At 36.3% G+C, this 25,211-nt stretch overlaps 1 long non-coding RNA gene across 1 annotated transcript; it reads right to left on the bottom strand.

Annotated features, from left to right (window-relative positions):
• LOC110270728 lies at nucleotides 12,126-12,546 on the bottom strand. Its single transcript, XR_002360367.1, has 2 exons — nucleotides 12,455-12,546; nucleotides 12,126-12,305 (listed from the first exon to the last, which is right to left on the bottom strand). It is a non-coding gene; the product is annotated as an uncharacterized LOC110270728 (long non-coding RNA).

Raw genomic sequence — 25,211 nt, 5'->3', positions numbered from 1 at the left:
AAATGACTTTAACAAAATTGCAACTTTCTAAAATATCTTTAAAATAGGTGTGAAGTGTGAGCTGTTTTAGATTTTCTTTTAATATTCAAATTTTTTATTTTAAAATATCTTTAACAAAATTGCAACTTTCTAAGAAGCTATTTTGGAGTTTATAGAGAAGTTAAAAAAAATGACTTCTCTCATAATACTTCTACTTTTCATTACATTTTTTTAAAATAAGCACTTTTAGAGTTAAAAATCCAAACACAAAATAACTTATTTATAAGTTACTTTTAACAGAGTCATTTATTGTTTAAGTTATTTTATCAAAAGGAACTTGATTAAGTTAGTTACCCAAACTGGGCCTAAATCGCATTGACTTTTTACTTCTTACAGATTAACAGATAAATTTACTAACAATATAAAAGGTGTTAAATCACACATATCTCCAATGTGATTTACTAATAATAAAAACATGACATTTACATCAATAATCTTCTGATAGAGAAAATACATTATTACCTATTTTTTTGTTTAAATAAGCAAAAAAGTCTAAATATTTTCATATAAAAATTAATTTATATTTTGTAACAACTAAATTGCAATTTTTACTCCTAACAATTTCTTAATCTTTTTGAAAAATAAAAAAATTAAATAAATAAACAAAACAAATTATTCCACAATATTATTACAGAATAAATACTGATTTATGGATTATGGACTCCTGTCAAATACCATGAAAAATATATAAAAGTATTAGAGGCTATCAATTAACTATTATTAGTGTTTTTAATGGTGTGAAATTTCATCTAGTGATATAAGATTACTCAATTTTCTTTTACTGATTAAGTACTGACTAAATTTTAATAAAAATGATGACCTAGACTTTTTCAAAAATATATTCGAGATGGGTGAAATATACTAAAATCATTGACAAGATGTTGTGTCCTTTCATTAAGTGCCCTCTCTCCAATCAATTAGTAGTAGTGAAATGCATGCAAATGCAATCCATATTATATTATATTCCATTTATATAAAATCAAGTAGTACCAACAAAATAAGCCACGTATAAATTTATTCATTTTAGGAAGATTTCTAATCATGAAGATCATCGTTTAACGAATTGAGGTGTGAAGTGTGAGCTGTTTTAGATTTTCTTTTAATATTCAAATTTTTGATTTTTCATGTTCAAATAGAGTGTATTCTACATTATTTAGGATGTATTTTGATCATTATCTAAGAATAGTAAGGATAGGAACACGGAAAGACAGAAGACTTTGGTTGTTCAACACAAGAGACACAAATTTTATTCGCTTCCACCTTGCGAACAATACAAATTGAAAGAGAAAAAGAAGTGCACTGATTAATAAAATTGTCTTCCTAGTTCCTAACGTATCTTTGTTTTTTAATATATATTAAAACAATCACCATATATTTATATATAAATACATTAATTTATCGTTAACGTATATTTTTATATTTTAACATGTATTCTATACTTACACACGTAAAAACATTTAAAGGATCTCCATTACTTGGCTTAGCTAAGCTTCAAATTCGAATGCAACACCTTGTACACAAAAATTTATTACTAAATTAAAGCCTCAACTGCCATGTTATTTCTTTAAAATATAAATCTTAAAATGTCTTTTTTCATCTTAACCAAATATAATACAAAGATAATTTTTATATACATGTTTCTATTTTTCTACTATTCTAAGACAGGAAGCAAATGCAGTCTTAATTATTAATAGAAGTTACACTTCATTTAGTAGTGACAAAAAGAAATTTAAAAACGAGAAAAAAAAAAAGGTAATCTAATCGCTTCTTGTAAAAAGAATATATGGAGAGCATGAAAAGTTTTGCTTCCAGCAGCTAGAAAAGTAGCAATGCAGCAATGAACCAACCCTAGCTAATATAATAGTGAAGGCTCAAACGCAAGAGTATAACAATTTCATTGGTGAAAGGCTACCTAGGATATATCATAGCTTTAGAAAAAATTGCAATTGGGAAATCGACATTACAACATGATTATGCACACAGTGGTTACAATATGAAAATTTGAAGATCACATCTTACAACTACAAATTGACCTCCCATGAAACGACCTTAAAATTGACAATTAACAATGTGTGTAATCACAAATATCACTAAACAATCCTTAATCAACAAAACAAAATCTTATTGGGTGTTGGCCCTAAACAATGAAAGCTGAAAACGAAAATTAAGCCAATCAAAGAGTAATCATTAACTTAACCAAAAAAAGAGTAATCATTAACCAATACATATCTCCTACCAATTTTTCACTTCGACATCAAAAGTTCAAAACCATAATTGGGTATTAATGAAAAGAAAGAAAAAAGTTAAATAGTGCAAATGTAATAGAAATAGCATAGCATTTTCGTGAAAATGTCATTACGTTGTTGCTTGAAAAATACATTTGACCTAATGGCCATTTAGTCAATTTTCCTATTTTAGGTAGCTATAGTTCCGTCTATTTGGATTTGCTTCATATTTCAAAGTCTTTTTTTTTTTTTTTACTTATTTCAATGTCTTTTATAGTGTAGAAATCTTTCAACTCTGTCCTTTCTATAAATGAAAACACAAAAAACAAAAATACACAATCTTTTTGACTGGGCTGAAACGATGTTTGGTTTTTGTCAGAGAAGGCAGAATGTTTAGGTCTCTCTTCTTTCTTGGTTGTCCAGTGGGCCTTGACTAAACCCATGTGGAGTCTAAAATGCAGATTGAGTTCTTGTTATAATCAAGACAAAAAGACAGGGTTCATGTTATACCTATATGCATGAGAATTCAATTTAAATTTTGTTTCTGATGTTTGTTAAAAATTTGAAAAATATATTTAATATTTAATTTTGTTCCTAAATTTTGATTAGTTTAAAATTTATCTTTGACAATTAATATTGTGTAAATCAATGACAGAAGTTAGTGACTTGGCAAATGAAAGGTCTAATGTGGCAAGTAAGTATTGATTGTGCTAAGATATTTTTTTTCAATTATTTTTTTTTATCTTTTTTTGTTAAAAATAAAATAGTGCAATGCTAGAGACTAGCAACTTTTGTGATTGGTAGCCATCAAATAGTCATCAATGATAATTTAATAGTGTGAGATTGGTGTGAGATTTCATCTAATGACTCACCTTTCTTTGCTGTTACATTCTGGCCAAAATTAAATAAAATTGCTACTCCCTAGACTTTTCTAATATAGATAGATAGATAGATAGATAGATAGATAGAGCATATTCTAAATCCTTAATGTCTAATTTGCTTCTTGTGAATTTAAGGCCATTGATGCTCCAGAAGACTTAGTTTGGTTTGTTAGAGGTAGCTAAATTTGTAACTTAACAGAAGACCTAAGATTTGATATGAACAGTACATGAAAATCATAAAGTCTTTAATATGCTCTTTGAAAGTTTCATTTATCTCTACCAATACAATTTGCTTAATCCGAAATGCCTTTTTTCTTGAAATATGTACATTCTATTTGCTAAGTATCCTACTTTGATGGCCTAACTTTAACTTAAGATTCTCTTCCATCTTCTTTTTGAAAACCTTAGCAAGCCACTAAAACTTCATCAGTTGAATCTCAAATACAAAATTATAAGAGTGATGATTGTTAACACTTTTTAACTACCAACTATCTTCGTTTTTCCATCTTCACTGCATATGTCCACCACCTAGGAACCCACCCTCTCACTTATAATGCCTTATATCCTTCAACAAGAAACTTCCTCTGGACCCTTTTACACCCTTCTTTATCATCTTCGCTAGCTATCTCTTCTAGCTCATTATTATTAACCTATTCATCATCACTTAAACAATAACTTAATCTCTCCCCAACAGTCTTCTTATTGACCATTGCAGTCATAGTTTTCTTGGTCTACTTTATTTCGTGGTGCATTTTTCAAAGAGTAATCTCAACATCAAACAATGCATCATCTCCATAAAAATTAATAAATTATCTTCACTGTTACTAAAGTAGAGATCTGAATCTACTTCATAATCTCAATCATCATCTACATCTTCATTATTCTTCTCATGATTACTTTTATCCAACACTTATCCATCACTAACATTTATGGACCCTCATTTCAACAGTTAGTTGAACACCTACCTGGGCCTCCACTTTAACAACTTGGGCCTTCAGAACATCATTTGACCTAAGATCAGCTTCTACATTCTCCCAACCAACTTTTTTATCAGCAACCTTGCTTCCATCCCCAACATCCATAGAACACATAGTATAACACGAAATTTGTCACGCTAATTAATTGTTTGGATATAGAAAAGAAAATGGAAGGAAAGAAAATGGGAGGAAAGAAAATGAGTGGAAAGAAAATAGAAGGAAAAGTAGAGTTATTTGTATGTTGTTTGGATTAAGAGAAAATGGATGGAAAGAAAATAAAGAGAAAATTTTCTTTTGTTTGGATGGAAAAAAAAGTGAGAAGAAAGAAAATCATGATAGTATAAAATTACATTAATACCCTTATATATATTATATGCAAATTATAATTTATTAATGACAAGGGGTAAATATGTAATTTTATTCACATTGCCCCCATTTCTCTTCATTTTCTTTTCATTTGTGGAGAGAAAATAATTTAGTGGGTCCCACACTAATATTTTCTTTCCTCCCTATTTTTCCTTCTCATCCAAACAACAAAAAACTTACTTTTCTTCCCATTTTCTTTTCCTTCAAAATCCCTCAATCCAAACAATGTGTAAACGTTTATATCCGTACAAGCAAGTTTTCTCTCCGTACAGGTTACCATTTTCTTTTTTCCAGAAGTTCCATGGAAGCTCCAAGTGAACAAACTAAATGAAGGACATCGCAGCAGGAGGACCTCCTTCACCGAAGCAAAAAGAAAGTTAGAAAGGGAGGAGAAAATTTTCAAATGATGTTTTTAGAGTCCCAAGAGAGGAGCCACGGATGGTAGATGAAGAATCTAAAAAGGAAATAGGAGTTTAGAAGGATTCCATGTCTTTTGCTGAAATTGTTAAAAAGGGGCCTAAGATTGGTCAAGTGGAAGATGAGAAGGAGAACCCAAGGTCATCAAAAGAAGAAGAAGACATGGAAGAGAGCTCAAAAGAGGAGGAAGTTGACTCTGATGAAGACCCTAGAGGAGATTCTAACAGCGAGCACCAAAGGATGTCACGGTAACCGAGGTGGATGAGGGGTTACACAACCTGCGCTTATATGAAGAGACCATCATAAAACTTTGGAAACCTTAGTGGAATTCATTGTTAGTTAAACTGATGGGAAGAAAAATAGGATATACAGTTATGAAAAGAAGGTTAGAAAGAATGTGGAGTGACAAAGGAAGCATAGATGTTATAGACTTGGGTCATGACTTTTACTTAGTTAAATTCTACTCACAAAAAGATTTAGACTATGCTCTTTTCGAGTGACCATGAAAAATCTATGATCACTACCTAGTTATGAGGTATAGGGAACCAAATTTTAATCCCTTTTTTGGCTACTATAGACAAGATTACAACATAGGTGGGGCTTCCAGGTTTGCCAATTGAGTTATATGATAGAAATATACCTAAGAAAATAGGAGAATTTATAGAAAAGGGTTGTAAAAGTGGATACTAACACCGCTAATATGTATAGAGAGAAGTTTGCAAGACTTTATGTAGAGGTGGATCTAACAAAATTATTAATAGGTAAATATATGATTAATGGTGTTTGCTTTAAAGTGAAATACAAGGGCCTACACCAAATATATTTCTTATGTAGAAGAGCTAACCACAACCAAAAAGAATGTATCATGAGAAGGGAACAAAAAGAGAGTGAAAATGAAGGAAATCAACAGGGAGAAGGTGGAATTATATCTAACCAAGATGGCCAACATAAAGGAAGTAAGGAAAAGGAAGATAATAGAGCAAAGGATAAGAAAAAACAAATTGTACAGCAACTAAGTGATAATTTTGAGCCATGGATGATTGTCCAAAGATCAAAAAGAGAAATAAAATGAGAAAAAGAGGGTGACAACAAAAATGGAGCGAGAACCAACAAAGCAGGGGGCAAAAGCACAAGCAATTCTAGATTTCAGGTGTTGGAGGTAGAAGAAGTTGAGGGAGGAAATGAATGAACTACAACCATAGAGGAACATGAAGCAACAATAGAGAACACATAAAGGAAGACAGCTAACCAAGAACCAAAGACTAAACCGACAAACAGCATGAACTTTAACAAAAAAAGCAAGTAGAAGAGAACCGAAAAATTTCAAAGGAACTTACACAGAACTATACTGCAAAAATAGTAAGAAGAAAAAACAGGCCAATCCAAATTATCCAAATGAAAGCAAGGGGGATGGATTAAATTAAAACAACACAATGCAGTGAAAAATATTTAATCACCATCAAGACAATTGACAAGAAAATAATTACGAAAGTCCAACCATAGATCACATGGAGAAAGAGGTTGACATTTTTCAGCAGACTAATCCCCTAAAAAGAAAACCTCCTGATCCAGTAGTAGAAGGTAAGGAAGAGAATGTAACAAGAGACATAGAGATGAAAAATATAGAAGGCATAAGTTTCACTATCCCACCAATGGAGGGGTTAAAGGAAGAAGAGATGCAGATTAATTAGGTGATTGCCTTACGACTTAAAAGATGTAGTCTTTGATGGTTCTCCTATTTTTCTATCTTGTTTTAATGATCATTCTCAATGGAAAAATAAGAGATGTGGCTAACAAAGCTTTTAGTTGTATCTTTAAAGAGGTCTCTAACCATCACAAATCTAATTTAACTATACTTGTGGAACCTATAGATGCAGGGAGAATAAGCTATTAAAAATATTAAAAGCTTAGGATTTATCAGTTACATCATTGAAGAGGCACAAGAGTACTCTGGTGGAATATGAATCTGTTGTAATAAATAGGACATCTGATGGATATCAGTGGCTAAAAGAAAAAGGGAGGTTGAATCTTGGCCTCTTTTAATTTTTGCTTTTAAACTAGGATTCTGTTAAGATATTTTGAGTAGAAAAACATGAGATACTTTGGTTTTATCTCTTGACGCAGTAGGAGCCAAAATAGAGTTACGAGCAAGGTGTATTACAGTGAAGTATAGCTGGATAGAAGAATTAGGAGATACTTTTATTTTGTCTCCTAAAGTGCAGAACCAGAAATAGAGAAGAGAAGAGAAGAAGTAACACGGCCATATATCCTGGCTCGGCTACTCAGTGCAATGCAGCCTACATCCAGTCTCCATCACAACAATGATAGAATTTCATTATCTTTTAACAAGATTACATACGTCAATTCTCCCTAGGATTCTAACCAATCCTATCTGGGACAAATCCATTTTTTAACCCAAACCAGATTTGACTAGGAACCGACTCTATCTTTTAATAGTAAAGTGCAAACCTAACTTATAAGGAAATCTCCTCAAGATCATGACAACAAAACAGAAAAACTTACAAAGAATTTCTTAAATAAACATGACTTTTTTTCCAAGTCTAACTCTCTTACCTTTTTTCACTCAATAGCTTTTTCATACATTCCTCACTATTATGTCTTTTACCATTGAAAACAAAGAAAGACTAGACTGAGAAAATAAGATATTCCATGAGAACCATGAAGGAGAAGAATGGTAATAGCTCTGTAAGCTATAGGAACCCAAACTTGTTGCTTTCTCTCCTTACTCTAATCCTTGGTCGTTCACCCAATAGAGGAGTAAAGCTTCCAGGACTTTAAACTTGCTTCAGCACTTGTTTGACTTCTTCTCCCAAAAATCAGAAGTAGCAGCGGTGTGACAGAGGAGAGATAGGATAGAAGTAGTGCCTTAACCATATATGCATCCATACCTTCTATCTTTTCTTTCAACCTTTTCCATCTTGCTTGTTGAATCTAAACCCTTCATTCTTGCTTTGGCTCTAAGTCAGATTCTTGATCATTGATTCACAACAGAGCTTTATGATCTTCAATATTTTTAACTTTCTACTTCTGTGCTTGCAAAGATAGTATTTCTTTATCAAGCTTCAATGAAGCACAAATCTAAAAATACGTCTTTGATGTTGCTTCAGAAGTGATGTTTGCTTTTCGCCCTAGCCACTATGACTTTCTCTTCTTTGCTTATATTTGAAAACTTACTTTCTGTTCTTCGATTTTGTCCTAACTCAGAGCTTTCCTTTTTCTTTCTTTTCTTCTGAGAAATCACGTGGGTGTTGGTAGAGAAAAAAGAGAGAGAAGAGAGAAATTAGTTTCGACGGTGAGGTTTAGTTCAGATGAAATAGAATTGAATTATTTAGTCAGCAACTAAGTTGAATGAATATATTTAGATGTGGACCACTAATTTGGACTTGTTTATGTTCTTGGGCAGACTTGATTTCATTCTTTTGGCTAGATACTTGCTTTTGTTTCTGATAAGTGATTTTGTGATAATAGAAAATATCTCCTTGGGCCATTGAGTGTGTGTGTGTGTGTGGGCCTGAGATCTTGCTTCTTGGGGGTCAATTTGATTAGTTTACTTGCTTATACACTTAACACACTAATCACACACATAATTGGTTTTTAGCCCAATAATAATATTTAGTCATCATCTTAAAATGTTGTTAGTTCTTCAAGCTCAACAACATCCAAATTTCAGTGGAAGAAACTCATCCCCATTTTTACACACCAAAATCTATTAAAAAAAAAAAGAGAAGAATGGTATCTCACAGCGATATATGCTAGCCTACAGCCCCATATTAGATGACAACTTTAGTCTAAAACCTTAGTCTTAGCTACCAACATCAATAAAGCTTGGCTCCTCACAGGAGATTTTAATGAAATAAAAAGGAGTTCGAAAATAAAAGGGGATCAAACGTTGATAAAAAGACATGTACAGCTTTTGCAGATTGGATAAACAACTGCAGCCTCATTTATTTGGGCTTCTCTAGATCTAGATACTCTTGGATATATCCGCAACGGGATGGACAAGATAGAATTTTCAAAAAGCTCGATAGAGCTTTAGCTAGGATTAGAGGACAAAAGTTTTATCATACCAAGACTATAATAAGAAGATTCAAGAATAAAATTAATAAACTCATAAATCAGGAAGAAAATTGGATAAGCAACGAAGCAAACATTAAAAACCATGCAATGCAGTTTTTCAAAGACTTATATTAAGATGAGATAAATATTAATCCCATAAATCTCCTCACTCAAACAAGTCCTAAAATAAATTCAAAATTTTGTAGGTTGTTGATTAAGATGCCAACAATGGAAGAGACCAAGAAGGTGATGTTTAGCTTTAGTTCGTTGGAGGTCCCAGGTAGAGATGGATTCCCAGCACTGTTTTTCAAAAAAATTGAAAAATCGTGAAAGACAAAACGATGGAGATGTTAGAAGTTGCTGGAACAATCTGAGAAGAATAGAAGAAGTCAATTCAACCTTAATTACTCTCATCCCAAAGACTCAAGCTCCAGATTTCATCACTCAATTCAAACATATAGCCCTTTATAATATGAATTACAAAGTGATAACTAAGATTCTGGTCAACAAAATTAAACCAGCTCTAAATGACATTATCGCTCCCTACTAATTAAGTTTTATTTCTGGGAGAAAATTTCAGGATAACATTCTTATAGGCAAGGAAGTGATGCATTCGATGAAAAGAATGAGAGGAAGAACCAAATTCATGGCAGTCAAAATTGATTTTTAAAAGACATACAATAGAATCAATTGGGGATTCTTAGAAAAAAGTTTACAGGAAATTAATCCTTCAAGAATCTGTATTAACATCATCATGAATTGTGTAACTACAGTTAAGTACAATTTGTTGTGGAATAGCAATATGACAGAGGATTTCTTGCTGAAAAGGAGAATTAGACAAGGAGATTCTAACTCCCCTTACTTATTCGTCAATTGTATGGATGCTCTATCTGAGTTTATTGAAAAAATAGTTCAACTAGCTAAATGGAAGCCTTTTGCAATCGGGAGAGGAAACCTGAGATATTTCATTTACTGTTTGAAGACGATCTTTTGATCTTTGCTGAAGCTATTCCCAGTCAGATACAGAATGTGTTTGAAATGATAGATATTTTTTAAAATACATTTGGACTCAAGGTTAATCAAGTAAAGTTATCTGTAGTTTTCTCTAAGAATGTCCTGAATCAGACCAGGAAAGAAACACATGACAACTCAGGGTTCAAAAAAGTAAAGAGCTGGAAAAATATCTGGGTGTCATGATCAACAATAATAGAAGAGGAAAGAATAGTTTCAAAAATGTTATGAAAAAAGTCTAAAATAAGCTAAAAGGGTGGAAAATCAAATGCTTCTCCCTTGCGGGAAGAATTACTCTGGCCCAAACAATTATCAGTCTAATGCTCAACTATCAAGTGCAGCACGAAAGGGTCCCTAAAAAGTATATGTTATGAGATTGAGAAATTCCAAGAAAAATCCATATGATGTGACAAAGAAAATAAGAAGAAAATGCATTATGTAAGCTAGAAGATGATATGTCAATCTAAGCATGAGGGTGGGTTGGGTTTTAAAAGACTCAATATCATGAACAATGTTTTCTTGTTGAAAGTTATTTGAAAATGGAAGACAAACTCAAATTCTCTATGGGCGAGCATCCTAAATCATAAATATGGAAGAAATGGGAGAATTGAGAATAGTATGCATAGCAGAACTTCAGTTTTCCAGTTATAGAAGGAGATGACCAAGCTATAGAATACTTTTCAGGATAACACCAACCACTATCTGGAGAATAGACTCGAAACTAAATTTTGAATAGATCGCTGGATGGAAAGTGGAGAATGCCTAATCAATTATACTCAAACCCTTGACGTGGATGAAAATAGTTTGGTTTGGAAATGGACAAACGATGAAAGGGAGCGGGATTTGAACAAGCTAAAAGAAGCCCTTCCTGATGAGGTGGTAGACACAATTAGAGCCATGGCGCCCCAAGTTTAGAACAAGAACAAGACACTTTCGGATGGAGGCATTCTATAGATGGAGATTTTTTAGTGGAAAGTACTTATAAATGGTTGGTTAGATGGATAGAACAAAAAATCTCTATTTGAAAAAGAGTCTGGAAATGACAAGGCCTCAAAAAAAAAAAAATAAAGTATTCATTGGCTAACTATGCGTGAAAGGATACCAAGTTACCAACAAAGGAGAGGTTGAAAAATTATTTTGGGACAAATTGATGTTACCATTACTGCATAAACAAAGAAGAGAGCATTCTTCATGTATTAAGGGACCGTCCTAAAGTCTCTAGAGTCTGGACATAGCTAATCAAATCAGAAGCTATTGGAGTCTTCTTTGGCAACCAGTTCGCAGAATGGATAGAATCGAATTTGAATAAAGAATTGGGAAAAGATAAACAAGCAGCATGCATAGACATATTTGTCATTACTTGTTGGAAGATATGGTTTTGGAGAAATCAAGAAGTTCATAATCAAAGTTGTCAGAGACCTAATGAAGCAACCAGAAAAATTCACATCCAAGTTCAACAAAATAGAGAAGCTTTCAAGAACAAGGAATACTTGGTCGATTGGACAAAAAAAGTTGAGAAGCACATTTTATGGAATCCACTACCAAAAAGATGGGTTGCCCTCAAAACTAATGGCGTGGCAAAGGGGAATCCTAGGCTGGCGTCTTGTGGAGGTGCGATTTGAGATAGTCAGGGGCGATGGTTTGGAGGCTTCTCGCACAACATTGGCTTGTGCTCTGCTTTTAAGGTTGAGCTGTGGGGAATCTATCAGAGACTTAAATTAGCCTGGACCATGGACATGAGAAACGTCTTTCATCTATTGTAACGCCGCAGCGGTGGTGGCTCTCATCAACAACCACCCAAATCCGTTAATGTGCCGAATTGAAGAGTGGAGGAAGAAGGACTGGGACATTTGCTTCAACCATACATTGAGAGAGGGGAATCGAGTTGCCAATGAGTTGGCTAGAAGAAGTTCCGGAATTGAACTAGGCTTCACTTTTTAAGACGCTCTACCGCAAGGAGTTTCGGTGCTTGACAATGAAAGGGTATCCATAGGGGTGGCAGTGGGGCGGGTAGAGGCGGGTTTTTGTCCTATCCGATCCCGTCCCGCCATCTTTGCACTCTAGACACCATACCAGGAGGATCTTGAAGTGTTATAGAGCTATTGGGAGACTTGGTTGAGACTCCACTTCTCTTCTTCTTCTTCCCTCTCTACCTCTGTGGCAGTGGGGCGGGTAGGGGCGGGTTTTTGCCCTACCCGACCCCGCCCCGCCGTCCTTGCACTCCACTACTACCCGCCCTACCCCTACCTGCGGGTAGTAGGCTGCTCTACCCTAACCCGTCCCCACGGTACCTGCCCCGCCTCTACCCGTCCCTATAAAAATTAAATAACATTCTAATTTTTACACATTCATATATAAATTAAGATAAAAACTTAAAATTCATAATTAAATTAAAATACAAACATAAGATTCATACAATGTCAAATAACTTGAAATTAAAAAAAGATTAATATTTAATCACTACAAATTTAACAGCATAATAAAGAAATTGCATCAAAAGAGTCTTCAATCATTATTCTTGTTCTTCCACCATTTAACAAATCTACATTAAAAACACAATATATAAACTAATTAAGTTAAGCATTATGATTAGTAAACAGTAAACACAAAATTTTACCAAATAACTTAGCACCATTTTTTTTAAAAAAAGTTAAAATAATTTTTCAGAAATAAAAGCAATACCATTGAGAAGAAAGCAACACCAAATTAAAATTCCAAAGTAAAGGTAACAAAAATAGAAGCAGCCAACACTTATTTCAAAATTGAACAATTTGCATAGGTATAGTTTCCATGGTCAACCAACAAAATAACTCTAATGATGATGCAATTAAAAATTACTATATAACTATGTAAAAATATTTACTCTAAAGGATAAAAAATTACTATATTACAGGAGTGCATAATTGATAAAAGGATAAAAAATTACAATGTTGGAAATCTGTACAAACCTCAAGGGCATTTCTTTCTTCTCTCAAGGAATTCAATTCTTTATCTGATTCCGCAGTCAATTCTTTGTACTTTGCTACTTCTGCTGTTAAATCCTTTACTTGCTTCTGTTGACAAGCACAGTCATCTCTGATTTGTTTTAACTCCTCACGAAGGCATTTTAGTTCATTTGCTAATTTTTCTTTCTCATTTAGAGCTTCATTCTGTGAAGCCTAAAAAAAGCACGTAACAGCATAATGCTCCAAATCAAAAGTATTTCCGATTTTCACAATAATATTTTACGACATGTTAGGAATCAGAGTACAAGTTGAAGTCCAGTGCCATCATGAAGAACTGCATTAGCAAGTGAAAAAAAGAAAGAAAAAACTTACTCGCTGTGCCTTGGTATGCGAAATTGCTACTCAGGTTGTGAATTGTTGTTCAAAATTGATTCCCTGGCAATGGCACCAAAAACGGATGCACAGGACCATGGTCTAAACATATCTTCACAACTTCGCATAACTAACCAGCAAGTGCACTGGGTCGTCCAAGTAATACCTTACGTGAGTAAGGGTCGAATCCCACGGAGATTGTTGGTATGAAGCAAGCTATGGTCACCTTGTAAATCTCAGTCAGGCGGATATAAAATAATAATGGAGTTTTCGAAAGTAATTAATAAAATAGGGATACAAAGTATGGACTATTATAAATTTCTGGAAAGCTCTGGATGTCTACTTTCCAACGCAATTGGAAGTGCGCCATTTCGAGTTCTGTAGCTCCAGAAAATCCACTTTGAGTCTTAATTCTCCTAGGGAGGTGTTGATTTGCTCCCAATATTTATGTAGAGGGAAGTGCATCCCCTGAGGTATCTCAGGGATCTCTTGATTTGCAGCCACATGTTCTACCACTGAGCTATAGTCCCTTGAGATGAATCTTTCCATCTCCCATGACTCAGAGGTGGAAGCAATTGTCTTCTCTTTCCTCTTTCTTGAGGTTTCTCTGGCCTTAGGTGCCATTAATGGTTATGGAAAAATAAAAAAAGCTATGCTTTTACCACACCAAACTTAGAATGTTGCTCGCCCTCGAGCAAAAGAAGAAAGAATAGAAGAAGAAGAAGAAGAAGAAGAAGAAGAAGATATGGAGGAGATGGAGGGATGTGTATATTCGGCCATATGGGTGGGATTGGGTGGGAAAGAGATGTTGAATTTTGAAGATAGGTGGGTGTATGGATGTGAGGGGTAAATGGAAAACAGAAGGGATGACCATGAATGGAGAGAGAGAGGGTGAGAAGAAGTGAGTGGAAGTAGGTGGGGATCCTGTGGGGTCCACAGATCCTGAGGTGATCCTGTGAGGTCCACAGATCTTGAGGTGTCAAGGCATTTACATCCCTGCACCAATTTAGGCATGCAAAATGCCCTTGCATACAACTCTGGGCGTTCAGCGCCAGGTTGGTGCTCATTTTGGGCGTTTAACGCCCATTTACTAGCCATTTCTGGCGTTGAATGCCAGAACCATGCTCTGTTCTGGCGTTGAACGCCAGGCAGATGCTCCTCCAAGGTGTGATTTTTCTTCTGCTGTTTTTGATTCCGTTTTCAATTTTTATATTTATTTTGTGACTCCTCATGATCATGAACCTATAAAGACATATAACTAAGAAAAATATAGTTAGATAAATAAAAATTGGGTTGCCTCCCAACAAGCGCTTCTTTAATGTCAATAGCTTGACAGTGGGCTCTCATGGAGCCTCACAGATGTTCAGAGCATCGTTGAGACCCTCCAACACCAAACTTAGAGTTTGGATATGGGAGTTCAACACCAAACTTAGAGTTTGGTTGTGGCCTCCCAACACCAAACTTAGAGTTTGACTGTGGGGGCTTTGAGAGAAGCTTTTCATGCTTCCTCTCCATGGTTGCAGAGGGAGATCCTTGAGTTTTAAATACAAGGGAGTCCTCATTCCATTGAAGGACTAGTTCACCTCTGTCAACATCAATCACAGCTCTTGCTGTGGCCAGGAAAGGTCTTCCTAAGATGATGGATTCATCTTCTTCCTTTCCTGTATCCAGGACTATGAAATCAGCAGGGATGTAAAGGCCTTCAACCTTTATTAACACGTCCTCTACTTGTCCATATGCCTGTTTTCTTGAATTGTCTGCCATCTCTAATGAGATTTTAGCAGCTTGCACCCCATAGATTCCCAGTTTCTCTATTACCTGGAATTAGGTGCAGTAAAGTCACCAAGCATCCTCCTTGCATTATTATTATTTTCGGCTGCTATCTCCTCTTCCTGTTCGAAAATTTCTGAAAGGTTATCTCTGGATTGTTGTAATTTAGCTTCTCTTAATTTTCTCTTTAGAGTCCTTTCAGGTTCTGGATCTGCTTCAACAAGAATGTTCTTGTCCTTGCTCCTGCTCATATGACAAAGAAGAGGGCACAGAAAAAATAATAATAATAATATGGATCCTTTATACCACAGTATAGGGATCCCTTTGTGAGTGGAAAAAAAGAGGGAGACAAAGAATGTGATGTAAAGAAAGAAACACAACTGTGAGGAGGGCAGAGATGTGAGATGAGATGTTAGTAGATGAATAAATAAATAGAATAAGATGGGAGAGGGAGAATTTTCGAAAATAATTTTTTTGAAAAAGGGTTAGTGATTTTTGAAAATAGTTTTTGAAAAATGTTAGTAGTTTTTCGAAAATTAAGATTTAAAAATTAAAATAATAGTTAATTAAAAATAAATTTTGAAAAAGAAGGAAGGGATTTTCGAAAATTAGAGAGAGAGAGTTAGTTAGGTGGTTTTGAAAAAGATAAGAAACAAACAAAAAAGTTAGTTAGTTAGTTGAAACAAATTTTGAAAGGATAAGAAGTTGGAAGTTAGAAAAGATATTTTGAAATCAAATTTTTGAAAAAGATAAGATAAGAAGATATTTTGAAAAGATATGATTGAAATTAGTTTTTGAAAAAGATTTGAATTTTTAAAATCACAATTAATGACTTGATTCACAAGAAATCACAAGATATGATTCTAAAACTTAAAGTTTGAATCTTTCTTAACAAGCAAGTAACAAACTTGAAATTTTTGAATCAAAACATTAATTGATTATGTTATTTTCGAAAATATGATGTAAAATTAAGAAAAAGATTTTTGAAAAATATTTTTGAAATTTTCGAAAATAACTAAAAAATTTGAAAAAGATTTGATTTTTGAAAAAGATTTTGAAAAAGATAAGATTTTTAAATTGAAAATTTGATTTGACTCATAAAAACAACTAGATTTTAAAAATTTTTGAAAAAGTCAAATCTAATTTTCGAAATTTTAAGAGAGAAAAAGGGAAAGATATTTTTTTTATTTTTGAATTTTTTTATGATGGGAGAAAAAAAAACACTAAAAAGATGCAATGCATGAAATTTTTAGATCAAAACATGTGATGCATGCAAGAATGCTATGAATGTCAAGATGAACACCAAGAACACTATGAAGATCATGATGAACATCAAGAACACATTTTTGAAAAATTTTTAATGCAAAGAAAACATGCAAGACACCAAACTTAGAATTCTTTAATGCTTAGGCACTAGGAATTCAAGAATGCATATGAAAAACAAGAAAAGACACAAAACATGAAATCATCAAGATCAAACAAGAAGACTTACCAAGAACAACTTGAAGATCATGATGAACACTATGAATGCATGAATTTTCGAAAAAATGCAAGATGCATATGCAAGTGACACCAAACTTATAACATGACTCAAGACTCAAACAAGAAACAGAAAAATATTTTTGATTTTTATGATTTTCTAATTTTTTTTTTTGGATTTTTCGAAAAATTAATTGAAAAAGAAAAATAAGGATTCCAAAATTTTTAATATGAATTCCAGGAATCTTGCATTCTTAGTCTAAAGCTTCAGTCCAGGAATTAGACATGGCTCACTAGCCAGCCAAGCTTTCAATGAAAGCTCCGGTCCAAAACACTAGACATGCCCAATGGCCAGCCAAGCTTCAGCATGTAATTCAGACATGACATGCCTGACATACCCTACAGTCGTATAACAGCTGATGGTTGGAAGCCTCAGTCCAAAAGAATTTAGACATGGCTTTACAGCCAGCCAGGCTTCACATGCTTCATGAAACACTAGAATTCATTCTTAAAAATTCTGAATAAATTTTTTTTTTTTCGAAAACACAAGAAATTTTTTTTTGAAATATTTTTTTGAAAAATTTTTTTGAAAAGAAAACGAAAAGAAAGTTACCCAATCTGAGCAACAAGATGAGCCGTCAGTTGTCCAAACTCAAACAATCCCCGGCAACGGCGCCAAAAACTTGGTATGTGAAATTGCTACTCAGGTTGTGAATTGTTGTTCGAAATTGATTCCCTGGCAATGGCACCAAAAACGGATGCACAGGACCATGGTCTAAACATATCTTCACAACTTCGCATAACTAACCAGCAAGTGCACTGGGTCGTCCAAGTAATACCTTACGTGAGTAAGGGTCGAATCCCATGGAGATTGTTGGTATGAAGCAAGCTATGGTCACCTTGTAAATCTCCGTCAGGCGGATATAAAATAATAATGGAGTTTTTGAAAGTAATTAATAAAATAGGGATAGAAATACTTATGTAAATCATTGGTGAGAATTTCAGATAAGCGAATAGAGATGCTTTCGTTCCTCTGAACCTCTGCTTTCCTGCTATCTTCATCCAATCAGTCTTACTCCTTTCCATGGCTGGCTTTATGTGATACATCACCACTATCAATGGCTACTTTCGGTCATCTCTCGGGAAAATGATCCAATGCCCTGTCACGGCACGGCTAATCGTCTGGAGGCATCACCCTTGTCAATGGCTTCATCTTATCCTCTCAGTGAAAATGGTCAACGCACCCTGTCACGGCACGGCTATTCATTTGTCGGTTCTCGATCATGCTGGAATAGGATTTACTATCCTTTTGCGTCTGTCACTAACGCCCCGAAATCGCGAGTTTGGAGCTCGTCACAGTCATTCATTCATTGAATCCTACTCGGAATACCACAGACAAGGTTTAGAATTTTCGGATTCTCTTGAATGCCGCCATCATTCTAGCTTACACCACGAAGATTCTGGTTAAGAGATCTAAGAGATACTCATTCAGTCAAAGGTAGAACGGAAGTGGTTGTCAGGCATGCGTTCATAGGGAATGATGATGATTGTCACGTTCATCACATTCAGATTGAAGTATGAATGAATATCTTAGAAGCGAAACAAGATGAATTGAATAGAAAACAGTAGTACTTTGCATTAATATTTGAGGAACAGCAGAGCTCCACACCTTAATCTATGGAGTGTAGAAACTCTACCGTTAAAAATACATAAGTGAAAGGTCCAGGCATGGTCGAGATGGCCAGCCCCTCTGATCTAAGAACCAGGCATCCAAAGATGTCTAATACAATAGTAAAAGGTCCTATTTATAATAAACTAGTCACTAGGGTTTACAGAAATAAGTAATTGATGCATAAATCCACTTTCGGGGCCCACTTGGTGTGTGCTTGGGCTGAGCTTTGAGTGTTGCACGTGTAGAGGTCCTTCTTGGAGTTGAACGCCAGCTTTTTTGCCAGTTTGGGCGTTCAACTCTGGTTTTGGCTCCTTTTCTGGCGCTGGACGCCAGATTTGGGCAGAAAGCTGGCGTTGAACGCCAGTTTGCGTCGTCTATTCTTGGACAAAGTATGGACTATTATATATTGCTGGAAAGCCCTGGATGTCTAATTTCCAACGCAATTGGAAGAGCGCCATTTCAAGTTCTGTAGCTCCAGAAAATCCACTTTGAGTGCAGGGAGGTCAGAATCCAACAGCATCAGCAGTCCTTCTTCAACCTCTGAATATGATTTTTGCTCAAGTCCCTCAATTTCAGCCAGAAAATACCTGAAATCACAAAAAAACACACAAACTCATAGTAAAGTCCAGAAATATGAATTTAACATAAAAACTAATGAAAACATCCCTAAAAGTAACTAGATTCTACTAAAAACATACTAAAAACAATGTCAAAAAGCGTATAAATTATCCGCTCATCATGCCTCTAGTTCAGAGGGCTTTCCACTTGTGGACCCTTGAGTGTCATTGCTAAGGTTTCTCCACTTATCTTGAATTACAACAAAAGAATAAAAATTAAAAACCCTAAATTGATATTAGACGCGAAATTCAGAATCACATCACCAACAACCCCCAACTCAGAACACCAACTTTGGCCACACATCAAAGTCAGAATAAAATCAAAATTAAAACAGTACACCATGAGCATATTTTCTTAACAAAGAAAACAGAACACTATGAGCCAAAACAACTTCTGCATATAACCAATCAACAAAGAAGCCAAAACAACTTCAATTTTTCAAGCTTTATTCCAACTAAATCTGAGAAATTGAACCAACAAACATACTGTTCTTGTTATCACCCAAAAAACAAAAGAGCTTCTTCTTGTCTATTCTCATCATACATCCAAAATTAGCCAGAGATTAAACATATCAAATCATTCAAAAAGAAAAGAAAGGCTGGGATAGGGGCAAGAACAGTACCGATGCTCGATGGGGGGAGAATCTGGTGGAGGTCACGCGTTTGGGGACCAGGAGAGGCGCGGACGAGGCTCTATTCCGATGCAGAGGAGGCACGGGGGTGGCTCGTCTAGTGCGCGACTTGGAGGCCGGCGGGAGCGCAGAGGATGTGGGACTAAGAGGCGGCGCGGAGGAGGAGCATATATATATATATTCTAATAATCATTTTTACAACTCCCATATTTGTTATCTCTATTGCATCTCTGTTGTTTTAACCATTTGTCCAACTCTAATTCTAAATTCCTATCCCAGAATCCACTAAATACTAATATTCTTTTTAAGGTACCCAATATTTTCATACACATTATCATAAGTCTCCATTGTAGTCCATCTATCTCAATCACACTAATCTACTATTATTTCTTCACCATCTACGTACTCAGTTATTCCTCTATAACAACAAAATCTCCCCATATAATAAACCGTAATGCTAAAATTATTCATCTTTACCAATCCGACCATGATTAGAAACAACTAAATAAAAAACTTTCACTAACAGAGCATGTATTTCACCTCAAACACAAATCCTCAACAAAATTAATCATGTACCAATAAAGTTGTTAATACGGTATGAATGTGGATCTCAAATTCATGTTAGTAGGCTTAATGGTGCTTTTGGTAAACTACAGAGATAGGCCAATTTTGAGGACTCCAATAAGGCCTGGAGCTAAGTGTAGAATATTTTTGTTTATAGAAAAGTTTTCTTACACTCATAAGAAGTATTAAACAACTCAACTTGACTCGTCTTTTCTCTTTTGATTCTAAAAAAAAGACATCATCTATCAATGTAGTTTGGAACATGGATCACATAGAACAACCTACTTGGTAAAAATGACAATATTTTATCTAAATAAATAGGGACCAATAAGTCCCTGAATAATTTAGCAATGATAATATGATACTTAATATACCAACTGATCACCCGAATGTGATAACTAGATAAATTTCATTACGAGTTAATGGTAGAAATGACGGAGGGATCGTGTTGTTTTACAGAAAAAAAAGTCAGGAATTAAGTGAATTCTTTTTTAAGGTATTGTATTGTTTTTCGTAAAAATAAATAGAGGTAGAATTTGTACTTCACTCTATTCTTAACTAATATTCTTAAAAAACACATGTCCGTAAAATCTAAATAAATAAGTAAAGTCTTGTTAACATATTTTTTTAAAGGACATATTAGAAAAAAAAGTATTTCTAAAAATGATTGAAAAGATAATATTTTTAATATATTGAATATATAAAAATTTTAAAAAACTCTATTGGTATACTATTAAGAGAAATAAATTATACACGTACAATATAGTATTATACTATTGTTCATATCCTGACCCAAACATTATGGCCCATGTTCAAACACACTAAAAGGCCCAATCTAAAGATTGGCCTTCACGACCCACCGACCTTTTCAGAGGAGGTCGGATTTAACATAGACTCCACCTCAAAGAAGTCGGGCTCGAAGGATAGCTGGCAGATAATACTTATTCAAATAAGTAACTGCCCCTAAAATCTCTCGATCCACTTCTAGGAGCCATATCCCAACTACCCTAAGATAAAGGGACGGTTATTCACCATAAAAGGTGGAACTACTCCAACGGTAGTTATTGGATCACCACTATAAATACACTTCAGGTATCACCAAGTTCCAATACTTTTTAAACCTGCTTACCCTCTTGCTGACTTAGGCATCGGAGTGTCTTTGCAGGTACCACCCCCTATTCTTTCATACACACAAGTCGGATGGCAGATTCCAGACGCCAACCAAGTCAAAGACCACCTCCTCTTAATGCTTGGGCCGATCTAACAAGCCCAATCCACCAGTTTCATGTTACCCACGTAACATTGGCGCCGTTGTCGGGGAGAATCAAGACACAACAACAGAGCCATAGTCACTCACCAAAGGGTGACTAATCAGCACAGAGAAGGCACCTCAGGGGTAAAGGACCCAAAACGAAACTCCTCTGAGGGACACGAATTCGGCAAAGAAGGACAACCCTATGCAACTAATTTCATGGGATTGTTCCATGGCCACCAGGGACGGCTAGAAAGCCTGAGGAGGGAGGTCGAGCGAAGAAAAGAGCTTAAAGAAAAGCTCTCAAGATTAGAATCCGCTCTCTGAGGACAAAACTCTCGCAGTGACCGAGAAGATTCTCCCTTGGGAGGGGAAGACCCGTTCAGCGAGGACATAATGAGGACAAAAGTTCCAAGGAACTTCAAAAGCCCCGATATGGACCTTTATGACAGGACTACCGACCCAAAGCATCACCTAAGCAACTTTAAAAGTCGAATGTACCTAGCCGACGCTTTTGATGCTACTCGCTGCAATGCCTTTCTGACGACCTTGACAAAAGCAGCGACGAAATGGTTCGATAGTCTCCCCCCAAGGTCAGTCACCAGTTTCAACAACCTCTCGTGTAAGTTTCTTATGCGACTTTCAACCCAGAAGGACAAAGTAAAACACGCACCGAGTCTCCTGGGAGTAAAACAGAAGGTCGGAGAACCTTTGAGGGACTACATGGAAAGGTTCAATAAAGCGTGTTTAGAAATTCAAGATCTGCCCACCGAGGCAGTGATCATGGGCCTAGTAAATGGATTGCGAGAAGGCCCATTCTCACAGTCCATCTCGAAAAGCCCCCCGACTTCTTTAAGTGATGTACAGGAAAGAGCTGAGAAGTACATCAACATGGAAGAAAATTCCAGGTTGCGAGAGCCGAGTTGGCGACCTGGGCACTCTCACTCATCAAAAGTGAAAGAGAGAGAGCCCAAGAAAAAAAAGAAGAAGTTGACTTTGAAAGGCCTAGAAGATACCACTCCTATACTCCTCTACGACTTTCCCTAATGGATGTCTATAGGGAAAATTGTCACACTGAAAGGCTACCTCCCCCTAGGCCCATCAAGAACAAGAAAGGGAAAAGTCGTAGCGAATACTGTGAGTACCATAAGCTGTATGGTCACTCAACAAATGAATGTTACGACCTGAAAAAATGTGATAGAAAAGCTGGCTAGGGAAGGTCAGCTTGACAGATATCTCATGGAAAGGTCGGATCATCATGGTAAGAGAAAGCGAGATGAGGAAGATCGAAGAGACCCACCACCACAGACCCCGGAAAGACATATACACATGATCTCAGGAGGGTTCGCTGGAGGAGGTCTCACAAAGTCATCTCGGAAGAGACATCTGAAGGAAGTCTACCAGATCGGGGGCGAAGTCCACGACCTTCCAACCATCTCATTTACTAAAGAAGATGGGCAAGGCATAGCTCCCGGACACGATGATCCGGTAGTAATCACTATGATCAATGCCAACGGCCATCTACACAGAACCCTGGTGGATCAAGGGAGCTCGGTCGACATCCTGTTCAAACCAGCGTTTGATAAGCTGGGATTAGATGAAAAGGAATTAAGAGTTACCCTGATTCCCTATATGGGCCGGGGGATACACCAATAAAGCCACTAGGATTCATGCCCCTACACACAACTTTTGGAAAGGGGATAAAATCCAAAACTCTAAGCATCGACTTCATAGTCGTCGATGTGGGTTCGGCCTACAATGCTTTAATAGATAGAACAACCTTAAATCGGCTTGGAGCAGTGGTGTCTACCCCCCACCTTAGCATGAAATTTCCAACGCCAGAGGGAATCGCAACCATCAGGGGAGATCAGAAACTGGCAGGAAAATGTTACAATGAAAGCCTAAACCTAAGAGGAAAAGGCAAGGAAGTCCACACCATTGAACTCGGAGGAGTTCGAGCTAAAGGAGAACTACGACCACAACCCGGGGGAAAGACTGAAGAAGTACATGTCGGAAAAGAAGAAGGAAAGAATACCAGCATAGGAGCCAACCTGAGAGAAGATTTGAAGCAGAATCTTATAAGGCTTCTACAAAAGAATTCCGACCTCTTCGCCTGGAAAGCCTTCGACATGCCAGGAATAGAACCCGAGCTCATATCGCATAAACTGTCAGTATACCTCGGATCACGACCTGTTCCACAAAGAAGACGGAAGCTCGGACCTGAACTAGCTCAAGTGGTGGAAGAACAAGTACAAGCCCTCCTGGAAGCCGGCTTCATCAGAGAGGTCAAGTATCCGGCTTGGCTGGAAAATATGGTGCTAGTCAAGAAATAAAATGGCAAGTGGAGGATGTGCGTCGACTACACTGACCTAAACAAGGCATGTCCAAAAGACCTATATCCACTCCCAAATATTGATACCTGTTCCGAGGGTTACCTGAAACTGAAGGTCGATCTCGGATGAGATCTGCTATGGTAGCCGGAGCTGTCGTGTCTGACTTGTTTGACTTGGTGGAGCTGCTGATCCTTTATCACCGGAGGGTGGTGGTACCTGCAAGAGACTCTGATGCTTAAGTTAGCATGGGCTTTAGGCAGTTATTTTTTGTAGAATTAGAGTATGAGTTATACCTGGGTGCTCCAGTGTATTTATAGTAGTGTAGAGTGGCCTTTAAGATAAGTTTAGTTATCTTATCTTATCTTTCTTTAGGGGAGTCGCCTTATCTTTCTAGACTTTGCTCCCTTTAGCTTTGGGCTGTGTTCCTTTATTTGGGTCTGTTTGGGCCTCTATGTCGATTTGGCCGAGCTCATTTGAAAGAGGTCGGTGTCGACCAACCTTTATAAGAGGTCGGCCGTTTTTGTCTTCAGTCAGTCTGGGTCGCATAGCTCGACTCAGGGTAGGAACAGTGCCCCTGCTTGAGCTCGATCTTACCCTTGAGGTCGTGTCTTTAGACTTTGACCCCTTTGAGGAAGTCGTGCTCGAGTATTTTGTCTTTAGTCGATCTCCTGTATAACTCCTGCTTGGATTCCTTGAATGCGAAGCATTTTCTTCCTTTTCTTTTTTAATTGCAGCGCGCGTTGCGCTTTCTTGGGAACGTGCGAGGGTTTTAAAAGCTCATTAATTCCCCTTTGCCGTTTCCTCCTTTCCCTCTTTTGCATTTGAATTTTAAAGAATCATTTTTCATTTTCTTCTCTCCTTTCTTTTCGCTCTTTGCTTGTTATTTGCTGTGGTGCTTTGTTCTCTTGTTTTTACGCCCCCAAGCCTTCCATTTTTCCTGAAAGCGAATGTTTGGCGTGGATTTCGTCGTTCTTTTGATTTTGAGCAGTTATAGTCTTCTCCTCTGCAGGTTGGTCTTTCTTTTTTACTGCATGCTTTCACTATCGCGTGTTTTCCAAAGTTTTGATTTTTGCTTGAGTTTGCCTTGAAAAGTTTGAGTATTTCTGCAAAAGATTGCATCTTTGTGCCTGATTATCGTTGTGATGTGCGCCTTTCGTGTTAGGGCATAGACTGTTGACTTTCCCTTTTTCTGGCGTTCTTGGCTTGTTGTTGCCTCCAAAGGGTGCCCCTGGACTTTAGTGTGAGTCCTGGGGACTCCCTTTTACTGCCGAATCTAATACTTGCTGTTTTACTTTTATTTGACCGAGTTGTTTCCTTATTTGCCCGAGTTGTTTGGTAGTAATCCAATTTTTCTTTTTTTTCTTATTTTAGGAATAGTTGGCCTATGTCTTCCCGCAAAAACATTGTTGAGATGTCTACTAAGATCCCTGATGGCATGTCTGACTGGCTGGACTCCATAGTCTTAATGTGTGTTACCGTGGCTGACCCCGAGTATTGCGTGAGGCTTAGGAGGTTTCATAGGATTTGTAGTAATAGGGATGATGAGAAGAACTATGAACTGGCGTCGCCTGACCCTGAGGAG

Source organism: Arachis ipaensis, chromosome B04, assembly GCF_000816755.2.
Source record: "Arachis ipaensis cultivar K30076 chromosome B04, Araip1.1, whole genome shotgun sequence".
Lineage (NCBI taxonomy): Eukaryota > Viridiplantae > Streptophyta > Magnoliopsida > Fabales > Fabaceae > Arachis > Arachis ipaensis.
Note: the sequence above shows the minus strand (reverse complement) of the source record. Positions and strands in the feature narration are given on the sequence as shown.